The sequence below is a fragment of the Nymphalis io genome, chromosome 23 (assembly GCF_905147045.1).
Source record: "Nymphalis io chromosome 23, ilAglIoxx1.1, whole genome shotgun sequence".
Taxonomy (NCBI): Eukaryota; Metazoa; Arthropoda; class Insecta; order Lepidoptera; family Nymphalidae; genus Nymphalis; species Nymphalis io.
The window spans coordinates 3,487,923-3,499,845 of NC_065910.1; the positions used below are offsets into that span (position 1 = coordinate 3,487,923).

At 33.1% G+C, this 11,923-nt stretch overlaps 3 non-coding genes across 3 annotated transcripts; 1 reads left to right on the forward strand and 2 right to left on the reverse strand.

Annotated features, from left to right (window-relative positions):
• Nucleotides 1-3,174: 3,174 nt before the first annotated feature.
• On the reverse strand, nt 3,175-3,288 carry Trnal-caa (transfer RNA leucine (anticodon CAA)). The gene is made up of 2 exons: nt 3,251-3,288; nt 3,175-3,219 (listed from the first exon to the last, which is right to left on the reverse strand). It is a non-coding gene; the product is annotated as a tRNA-Leu (tRNA).
• A 4,148-nt stretch (nt 3,289-7,436) lies between these two features.
• Nucleotides 7,437-7,550, forward strand: Trnal-caa (transfer RNA leucine (anticodon CAA)). The gene is made up of 2 exons: nt 7,437-7,474; nt 7,506-7,550. It is a non-coding gene; the product is annotated as a tRNA-Leu (tRNA).
• Nucleotides 7,551-9,277: 1,727 nt separating this feature from the next.
• Trnal-caa (transfer RNA leucine (anticodon CAA)) lies at nt 9,278-9,391 on the reverse strand. The gene is made up of 2 exons: nt 9,354-9,391; nt 9,278-9,322 (listed from the first exon to the last, which is right to left on the reverse strand). It is a non-coding gene; the product is annotated as a tRNA-Leu (tRNA).
• Between the last annotated feature and the right edge of the window lie 2,532 nt (nt 9,392-11,923).

Here is an 11,923-nt window from a genome sequence, read left to right on the forward strand (position 1 = left end):
TTTTACGTCCCTGCCAAAGAAAATTTAGCTGAATTCAATTCCATTCATAAGATTAGATATAAATAAATTATAAATTTTCTCATTCGTAATATTTTTCTGTATGAACCTATTTCTTTTCGTTGTTCGTAGATAATACTATGACAATATATAAAATTGATATACAAAATAGTATTATATTTCGAGCAAGAAATAGAAAATATATGAACAGAATTGTTTAGTATACACAACTAAATATATATTGTAATATTATATATTGCATATATCATTATCATAATTTAGGCGACCGTAGTCCACTAGACCTAGGCTTCTCAAGAGGCACGCCTATGTGCCTTCAGCTTTCTGTGCCACTTCCTTTAGATCCACCTGAATTTGAGGCTTGATATTCATGGTTGGTAAACTAACCCTAGGCGGGCTTGCACAAAACCCTACAACAAAAATGTTGCATTAATTTAAAAAATACTCCCATTAATATTAACAATTCACGTTGCAGTAAATTAACTAGAGCTAAAAAAATGCGTACGACATTAAAACATTCGTCATATCGGACTGATTTTCGATCTGAGATTCGACTTACTGGTGGTAGAGCTTTGTGCAAGCTTGTCTGGTTAGGTACCACCTACATATCAGATATTTTACAGCAAAACAACAGTACTTGGTATTGTTGCGTTAGGATTTTAAGGGTGAGTGAGCCAGTGTAATTACAAGCACAAGGGACACAACATCTTAGTTCCCAAGGTTGGTGGCGCATTGGTAATGTAAGCGATGGTTAACATTTCTTACAATGCCAATGTTGGTGGTGGGCGTTGGTGACCACTTACTATCAGGTGGCCCATATGCTCGTTCACCTACCTATTCTATATATATATATAAATAGACGTACAAATGTCTTGTTAAACCAAAACCTTTACATAAATTTCGTTTTCCGAACAACACCTATGAATATATTTGCCACTTGCAAAGGCTTGCTGATATCCCTTCACATAGAATTACACGGTCGGCGAAGTCCGGACAGGCCACACCTGACGTATCTATGTCGCTCGCGCCATGTCGAAGCGATACCAAGAAGTGAAAATATTTCTAAATCTGGATACGGTTTTGTTTTTAATTTTTTAATTTCTATGCAAGGACCATGAATTTATTTGAGCCGCGTGTGAGCGGGACTGGTAATAATACATTGTCCTTCTCTGTATCCCTGACAATATGTATACAAAATTCCATTATCGGCTTTGTAGTTAAGACTTGAAATAAACAAATGAGCAAACAAACTAACTTTCGAATTTACACATTTTTTTTAAATACAAAAAGGCCGACTGGCAAATGGGCCACTTGATGGTAAATGGTCACCATCACCCTGAGACATTGGTGACGTAAAAAATATTAATTCCTTACATCGCCAATGCGCCAACCTTGGAAACTAAGATGTTGTGTCCCTTGTGCCTGTTGTTCAACTGACTCACTCACCCTTCAAACCGGAATACAACAATACTTATTGATGTTTAGCGGTAGAATATCTAATGACTGGATGACAATTGAGATATATACATGCACATGTATATATGTCCAGTCATTAGATTATAGTATTTCATACAATATAAGCACATTTCCTTATCATTCCTTCGCCGCTAAGCACGAGATGAATTATAATCACGTGAAAACTAAATATTGCTAGTCTGGGTTACAATCCATAAACCTCGGTTATGATTCTCGTGTTCCAGCCACCCAGCTAAAATTTATTTATAAAGATAAAATAACAAGAAAAAGTTAAAGGCATACTCATCCTTCTATGAGATTTTTCCTCACAAAGGAAAAAAGTCAGTTAATTTCAAGAGTGTCTCATTTAGGTACAATAGTAGTGAAATATCCTACCTTCTCAAATGTATGTATAGCTCTATATAATGTTACAACTACTTAAAAAAAGGGATTTTGTCTTATATCTCAATGATTGTTATCCACAGATTCTAAAGTCAATTAATGTCCTGATATTAATTATAAGAAATGAAATTTGCTTTTTTCGTTTTGCTTGCGGATGGTAAATTGTTAGCAATGCAGATGCAGATGGCAAATTTCACTGATGGTAGGGCTTTGTCTGGGTAGGGTTGTAGGGTTTACCTACCTATACTATATAAAAAAATGCGTTGTGTGAAATCGTTCCAGTGAAAACATTCCGTAAGCTTTGAAGTTGCAAGTATGACATAGAAACGTATATCCATCATCGGCTCATTTCTCGTTATTCAATAGTAGATAGGTTTTTCTTATTAATTTTATAATATTTATTTTACGAAAAGCGAAAGGATAAAAGCTTATTAAAAAAAATAAGGTATCTATTTTATAGTTTCACACTTTCTCTTTGAGTAGTGTGAAAAAAAGGTGTTATCTTCATGAGCGTCACGATAGCATGCGCAAGCGATTCCGGCGAGGTTATTCCCTACTTCATGTGGGAGAAACAGAAATCAATCGTCATATTAAATCTCAAAATTGTAAACAATTAATAATATAATATGTTTAATTCAAATTAAGAAAGAAATACAGGCCAAGAGACTAGTCTCTGCGCAGGATATATTACAGCGCAATTGTGTGCGGTAACAAAAGTGTACTCTCTATTTCTTCGATCTCATAATCTAATATGACGGCAAATCCGATACGATCAGAAATATTCAGGCGCAACATAAACGGCTTTACCTGATTTGCGAGAGACAAATTCTAAACGCTTGATCTTGAACACACTAAAAATTATTTATTTAAAAGCATAATCATTTTATTTATGTATTTTAAAATTGAAATTAAACATAAATACGGTCTTAAAGATAATTTTTCAATAGAGTATATTTGTTTCAGGAGCTTCTAATAGAAAAATATGATAAAAATAGAAATATTATTTGTACCGACCACATATTTAACTTCATTTATATTTATACTTCAACATTTAAGTAATGTATGAAAATATTACAAGCCTAAATGACTTTCTTAAAATTACCCACTCCATTACTTTTAGTTTCTGAAATAGGCAGTGTATGCAAAATAAACTTACCTAATTCGAAAATGTTCTCTAAATTTTATTATAAAATAATTTATATTTTTAAGTGATATTTGTAGCAATAATAATTTAAAAAATATTAAACGATGATTAATAATTAATTGCCCAGTACTTACAATAGAATAATAATTAAAAAGTTTTGTCAGAAGTGGGATTCGAACCCACGCCCTCAGAGAGGACCAGAACAGCTCACACCCGCTTAACGGGCAAGGAAACCTTGAGTCTGGCGCCTTAGACCGCTCGGCCATCCTGACTGATGACGAATATTGCAAAATATCAAGTAATTAAACAAAATATTGCTCGAGAATAAAATAAGTGCGCTTTTCAAGAGTTTGTTCTCATTTATTGACAATCTTGACTCTACAATAAATGAAATATTATAATATTCTGCAAATAATTTATGCAACATGTAAGCAACAACAAACAGCTTAAAAGTTACTGGAACTGATTGATTCAAACCTACATACAGAGAAATATTCATCACAAATAAAAACGCTCACACAAAATTATTATTATTAACGAAACAAAATAACGAAGTCACTGCGGTACATTAATTTAAAGTTTTAATTGCCGACATACTGAGACCTAAAATAGCATATTATAAAGGCGATATGTATTTTTTAGTTTGAATAATATTAAAAGATAAGTAAATTTATTTACATAAGGATTATTTATTTAAAGCTTTTATATATTTACGAATACAAATTTAAAAATAGCTACTGTACAAATCATGAATATGGGGACCAATGGAATATCCCTTTGAATCGCAATTCTGATCCAAAAAATGAACGAGCTCTTCTGTCACCAGTAGTACGATACGATACGATACGAGGCAGTACGACTAATTCCACGGGACTCATTGAGAGCAGGAACGATAATGGTGGCGATTTTTTTTACATTTAAGACTGTTAGTATATTACAAACCACAATATTAAAAAACATCACCTGCATATGACAGCTTGGAATGGTAGCAATAATGTTAGCAAAATAATAAATTATATCATATCGATTTATATAATAATGGAAGTGTGCCTTCTCCATTAAATTATTACAAATATAATTGAACGTTACGCCTATATGACGTGGCGTTGAAGTGAGAGCTACACATCGAATATTATCATACGAGTATGACGCGTTAGTCGAAATTAGTTATTCGTATAATTTTGTTGAAGATATCATACGACTAATCTGATCGAACATTAGTGATCTGCTACTCAGCCTTCAGCTTTTTATTGTGCCTGTAATTACACTGGCTTATTAGTTTTATATAGTAGAATTTTAAGTAATACTATTTATTCGTATAATTGGTATAGAAAATACAAAAATTTTGTCTAACCTTGGTAAGTTAAGCGATTCATTAATTTGGTGCGCTTTCATTTGAACTATCGATAAGAAACTGTTATGCATCAGCGTTTTATTTATAGTTTCGATAAAAATTAGTACATTAATATTAAGAAATTGTTTTTTTTTTAATTAATGAAGTAGATAAACCAATTTGCCGTCCCTTATACCGTCAAATCGTGGGCAACCGTGGACTATCCATCCAATGCTGCTGTAATTAAACTGGGTCAGTCATCTCCAGCAGTATATCACTTATGCTCCGTGGTATAACAAATGATGATTGGGTGGCACCTACGCATACGGGCACCACAACTTGTGGTTATTGGCCCGACCGATATTTGTGCATCTGTTTGTTTTATGACTTTTATTATCTGTTAAACTTTCAAAACTACGACTTTAAATTTTTAGAAACGAAATAACATAAAATACATATTAAGAAGTATATAAAAGTTACCAGAACAAATATATTTTTAGCGTACTAAATGATCACGTTTTAAATTTAAAACAGAGGAAAAAAAATTTTTTTTAAGGTAAAAGAAATGTAAGAACCTGAGATCGTTACGATACGAATCTCGACTGCCCCGGAAATTGATGGGCAGGAAAATTTAAGTAATTTACTTCAGATGTCTTCCGTTATTTTTTTCTTTGTCTTAAGAAAATAGTTTTGTATTTTAGGCTGATTTTTATTTTAGATTTCAAGTTTTATTTTTGGATGAATGGCAAAACACTTTTTTGAAATATTAAACACTCATATAGAGTTAGAAATGCTAAATATTACAGTGATCCTACTGAACATAACATATCTAGCTAATAAATTAGATTAGCTTCCTATCCCCGTGGTAGTAAAGTATTTTGGTCCCTGACCAAGTCGATTGAGACAAACTTGAATAAGTCCAGTCGCCGTGACGAGATTCCAGCAATAGTCCTGAGGAATTGTGCACCTGAGTTGTCTCCTGTTCTAACACGCTTGTACCGCCTCTTTCTCTTAAATCCGTTTAAGTTCCTAAGGCTTGGAAGATTGTCAACGTACAACCTGTACCCAAGAAAAAATAATAAATTATAATATATCGATTGGTTGTGGGTTCGATTCCCACCCAAGACATATTTGTATGCATGAATATGTCTGTTTGTCCTGAGTCTGGGTGTAATTATCTATATAAGTGTTTATTTACAAAAGAAAAGTAGTGTATGTAGTATATCAGTTGTCTGGTTTCCATAGTACAAGCTCTGCTTTGGGATCAGATGGCCGTGTGTGAATAATGTCCCAGAATATTATTATTATTCGTTTTTTATTAACACACAAAATTATCTTTAATTGAAGATAACATTTTTAATGTAACCCGGTTTCATTGGAACAAAACCTAGATGTTGCTCCAAGCTGAGTTTAATCCACCCCCAAAAACCGCAAAAAAAAACCGTTCAGTAGTTTCATACATAAGCGTGTACATACAAACAAATATATGTATAGGTAATATGTTAAAAATAAAGCATATGTAGTTTATATTTACAGCTAATGAATTTAAAATAAAGGCTTATAAAATAGACGCTTTCCCAAATACACTATTTCAAAGTTTAAAAAACGTTCATATTGAAAAATGAAAATATCGTTTCTATCAAGTTTTATTACATTAATTTGTCAACGGGGGCCGGAAAAGCGCCGATTGACGAATTTTTGGTATGGTTAGATAAAATTGTTCTATGCTCGGTATGAAAGACAAATCGGTAGTATTTTTTTATCAGGATATTTTTTTATTTAAACTTTAGAATATTAACAGCCTCACTAATAATAATGTATAGCGAATGATTAGAACAGTTTACAGCCAAAGTAATAGGGTGGACTAAATTATGAATGAAATAAGAAGCATATCCTAAGACAGAGACAAACAAGATATATATTTTTTGGGAATGAGTTTAAGTACTTTCTTCATTCATGATAGAGAAAACCAAATAGAAACGTTCCTATTGGTTAAGAACGCGATTACAGCGCCACTTAAAAAACTGTTATCTGTGTTCTCAGTGAATTCTATTATCATGTAAAAGTATAAATGACACGCCAGAAACCAGCCTTTAGCAATTGAAGACAGGTGCTGGCCCAGTCTACGTAAGCTAGTTGGTGCTGTTGAAGGTCGGTGTTTAGGCTCAATTTTCTATTGTATGTTACACATATCTTTTCAGCTTATTTACATTGAAAAATAATGAATATTTACTAGGTAAATTATTACACGAGCAGCTGCTTATTATATAAATCGAAAAAGCGTTAAGATTGATACAGAATTATGAGTTATTAAATATCGCTTTATTTTTCTTTAAAATTTTCGATTTAAGTCTGCGAAAATTTTGTGAAATTCAGTTTTTTCGCATGTTCGTTGCATCAACGTTGAAGTAAAATACTGCATCTTGTATGTAATGCGCTAAATGGGCTTTTGATATATAAGATTTATGTAAATATATTGTTTTGTAAAACTTCGAGAAGGAAGCCGATCGAAGAATTCGCTTGGGATGGGCCGCATTTGGCAACCCTCGTCAAGTCCTCAAGTCGTCTATACCGCAATGTTTGAAGACGAAAGTCTTCAACCAATGCGTCTTACCTGCCATGACATACGGTGCCGAAACGTGGACACTAACTGCGGGACTAGTCCACAAATTCAAAGTCGCTCAGCGTGCTATGGAGCGAGCTATGCTCGGAGTATCTTTGAAGGATAAGATCAGAAATGAGCTTATCCGGAAAAGAACCGGAGTCACCGACATAGCTTGCAAAATTAGCAGGCTGAAGTGGCAGTGGGCTGGTCACGTATATCGTAGGACCGATGGCCGTTGGAGCAGACGAGTCCTAGAGTGGAGACCGCGAATCGGCAAGCGCAGCGTAGGGCACCCTCCAGCCAGGTGGACCGACGACCTTAAGAAGGTGGCGGGCACCAACTGGATGCGGAAGGCGGAGGACAGGGAGCTTTGGCGCACCTTGGGAGAAGCCTATGTTCAGCAGTGGACAACGATTGGCTGTTGATTGATTGATTGATTGATTTGTTTTGTTTAATTACTAATTTTGCACCACTCGTCATCAGTCAGGATGGCCGAGCGGTCTAAGGCGCCAGACTCAAGGTTTTCTTGCCCGCTAAGCGGGTATGAGCTGTTCTGGTCCTCTCTGAGGGCGTGGGTTCGAATCCCACTTCTGACAAAATATTTTTTATTTTCCTACAGAGGTAAACTTAAATATTTTATATTCGAAAGGTTATACAATCTCTAATATACATATATATATATATATATATATTCGTTATATATATACATATATGCGTTTAATATTTAATATCTGATTATCCACATAGAATATATATATATATATATTATAATAAGATAAATCAGTTTTATAACATATTTCACAGGGTTTAATCATAAAAAATTTTTATACTAAGATGTTGTATGTTCAAAGCAGCAATATTCATCAAATGATGTGACGTGGTGTCGCGAGGTTCATGTATTGTCTATGGTTTTGCAATCAAAAATTAATTTTACAGTATATCAGTTTACACATCAAACGAGAACCGTTTTTATGACGTTAAGGCCTTCGGGAATCCCCTATACATGTTCCGTCTTGCCTCGTTGTGAATAGTGGTCGGTGAAAATGTAAAATTAGTTAATTAGAAAGTTAAATGGATTTTGTGATGGCGAATCTCTGGGGTATTTTAGTAAGGTTGAGAAGAGTTAGGGGGAGTACATGCTTTAGAAATTTATTACACGGGGTCGAAACACGTATTATGTTTCATTAGCTCGTCTTGGAAGGTTGGCAATATGCTAAGAGGCAACAAGGCTTATCACTTAACAGTTACAACTACACGATAACGGTCTTACAATATAGTTGACCAATTCTGTAAATACACATTTTATATTACAAAAAAGGCAAGTTACATTCGGGTAAAATTTTATACCGTCAAAAGTCTATAAGGAAACCAATCGAAATAAACTTGTGTAACTTATATTAGAAATTTTATTGGCTTTATTTGTGTTTATAATTTGCTTTGTGTAAACTGTATGCCCGTCTGGGTAAATAATAATAAGTGGGTGGCCACTTATCATAATACTCTACCGCCATACAGCTATTTAGTATTGTTATGTTCTGGTTTGAAGGGTGAGTGAGGCAGTGTAACTACAGGCACAAGGAGCATAATATTTTAGTTCATGAGTAGTGGCGTGTTGAGGATGTAAGGGATCAGTATATTTCTTACAGTGCTAATGTCTATGTCTATATTAACATGCGTTTTTTTATGAAATAGGTAGGCGGATCCAAACGTGCTACCTGATGGTAAGTGGTCACCACCGCCCATAGACATAAGAAATATCAACCATTCCTTACAACGCCAATTAGCCACCAACCTTGGGAACTAAGATGTTATGTCCCTTGTGCCTGTACTTACACTGGCTTACTCATCCTTCAAACCGGAATGCAACAATACTGAGTATTGCTATTTAGCGGTAGAATATCCGATAAGTGGGTGGTAATTATCCAGACGGACTTGCACGAAGCCCTACCACCTACGTTCTGCTTGATATTTCACTTTTTACCAATTAACTGGACTTAATTGAGGATACCATAGTACAATTATTAAATTTTTACGTATATATTATTTTTATTACTCTAAAAATTATAAAATGTACCTTTTTCTTAATTTAATTTGTACAGTTATAGTTCTTCAACCTTTTAATTTAATAAGGTTATTTTGGTAGTCTTTAAAACTTATTTTTATTAATTGATTCGTGTAATGCACTGGATATTTGATATCATATAATGTTGTAAAAACATGGTTATTTATATTATGATAACAAAAAAACTTGGTAATATAATAATATAATTGTAGTTAATATAGGAAAAAGTTTAATAAAAATAAAAAATATAAAAAAATATTTTGTCAGAAGTGGGATTCGAACCCACGCCCTCAGAGAGGACCAGAACAGCTCACACCCGCTTAGCGGGCAAGGAAACCTTGAGTCTGGCGCCTTAGACCGCTCGGCCATCCTGACTGATGACAGCACTGGCGAAATTAGCCATCATATATTTCAACCGATTTACATACTTTGAAATAATCTATAATTATCTGGCACGCAAACCGGGAAATTATCATTTATTTCAGTTATTTGTGAACTTAAAATTCGGGTTACAAGCTATTTATAGTATGATACTGTAAATAATTTTATGTATATAATGTAATCGTGTAGTATATTATGTAAAGACAACGATACCATACCGAATATCAGTATATTTTGGTTACTTATCTTTAAACATATTATTTTAGTGTGAGACCGTAATTATCTCATATGACAAATAATAAATTATTAAATAAAAAGGCACAAATTTAATATGTTTTAATTTACATTGTTAAATCAATAAATTGTTAAAATAGTGCTTTAATCTTTTTGATACTCAATAATGAAACTTATATTATCGTAATAAAGAACAATTTTCTTTGGATGTTTTTGAACGTAAAAAAACGATTTTGACTATTGATCTGACTTTGAGGTTAAATAATCGAATTATTACATACATCTCATCTTGATATCGACATCTCGGCGTCGAATGAAACGACGTTAGACACTCACATGTGTCCACCAGCCCGCATAGTGGCAGCGTGGTGGAATAAGCTCCAAAACCTCCTGAAAGGGATAATCGTCCTTCCCAGCCATAGGAAGTATATATGTTAATTTTCTTTCTTATTTATATGAAATATAATATATGATTATAGTATGATTTGGTTGCTGTACCAAAACAAAAAAAAAACAAATACAAAATTTTTAATATTATTAACAAATTCCTTCTACATTCAATACTTTTATCATAGTCCAAACCAACACATGCAGTCGAAATAAACTTCGTATATAGACGTATGTAATAAAACTCAACTCTCGCGTTTATCCAACCTTGGGAACGAAGCTCACGACCAGTTTCCTGAAGGAAATGAGCAAAGCTTTGATGGCCATCTGTCGGTGACGTACAACATTCAGTGGAAATTGGGACATTTGTTTAACTAACTAGATTGTAAAGCGTTTTTACACATTTTGATGACGACACGATATCGGATGTAACGGTACCTTGTTTCAAAATTTAAAACTAAAACCCGACTACGTATTATAGCTACCACAATACGTTATCTTACATATATAATCTATATAACTTATGATTGGTATTTTTGATTATTATTTCTATCTTAATTATTATTTACTCAACTAAAATCCAACATCTCATTATATATTGATATGTTTGGATTGCTTAATAGTTGTTATAAATTATGTTATGACGTCACTCCTAAAAGGTTTATAAACGTTAGAAGCTGACCGACTCTTGTTTCATTAGAAATAGAATAAACCAATATTAAAAATCTGTGAGTTGACCATTTTATAATTTATTACTGTCACGCTGTTTCATAAAAATCTTACTTATTTACTTTATAATTTATTGTACATCACAAAGAGAAAAAATATATAAAATATGGATACAGTCTAAATAAAAGTAGCATAAAGTTAAACCTTAATCAACCTTAGGCAACCTTATCGCTACATAGCGATCTCTTCCAAGCAACCAACGGAGTAAGTAATAACTGATAGGATATGAGGTACCATATCACCACCAGGTGATAACTAAAACAAAACAAAAAATATAAAATACACATATAATTTAAAGCTATATACTTATTTATACTACACTAGTTTCCACCCGCGGCTTCGTCCACTTGAGGGGGTCAAGTCAGAAGGATGAAAGTAGGCTATGTCCGTAATTTGGGTTCAATCGTGCTGCGCATCAAAATTGGTTCAGTGGTTTAGTCGTAATAGACAGAGTTAACATTTATAATATTAATATATATTAATAAAGTATACATATAATATATTTCTTGTTTTTTAAGGGCGGTGTATAAATTTCAATATATTTTATTGACATGACTATGTTATTGAATTAATTGGTACAGAGTTTCATGTCAGTCTTTGTCAGTAGAGTTTACATAACGAAACCGTAATCGCTTTAAATTTGACTAAATGGCGTAAGATGATGATTTAAAAGATACAAATTTTAGATGTAGGTAATAAATATTTTTATGATGTAGCCGTTTGATTTAAAAAAAATGTTGTGAAATTCTGATTTTAAATAATAAATTTCATTATTCAAGTTCCTTAGAATGTTTATGATGAAAACTGCAGCTTTTTACTGTAACACAAAGAAAGGGCTATGAAATATTTTATGCAGCCACTCTAGAGGAGTAGAGCGTGGCAGAGCCACGCTATCAGAATTTTTCAATTAAATAGTTGTCCAAATCGTGCCCCGAATGGTGACTTTTGAACGTTACTAATTTATTTTTCTCAATATTATGAGAAGAAATTACATCGTTGGATGTAAAAACAAACAGCGCTTCAAGCGTAAATAAAACAGCACTTTGTGAGGCAGTTTCTATGATTATTAAAATATACGACTGTTATCAAATGCATTGTCTGAAAATAAAACACACATATATATAAATTGTACATTTTCTTCATTGTACACGTACTTAACACACAACTTACGGCCTT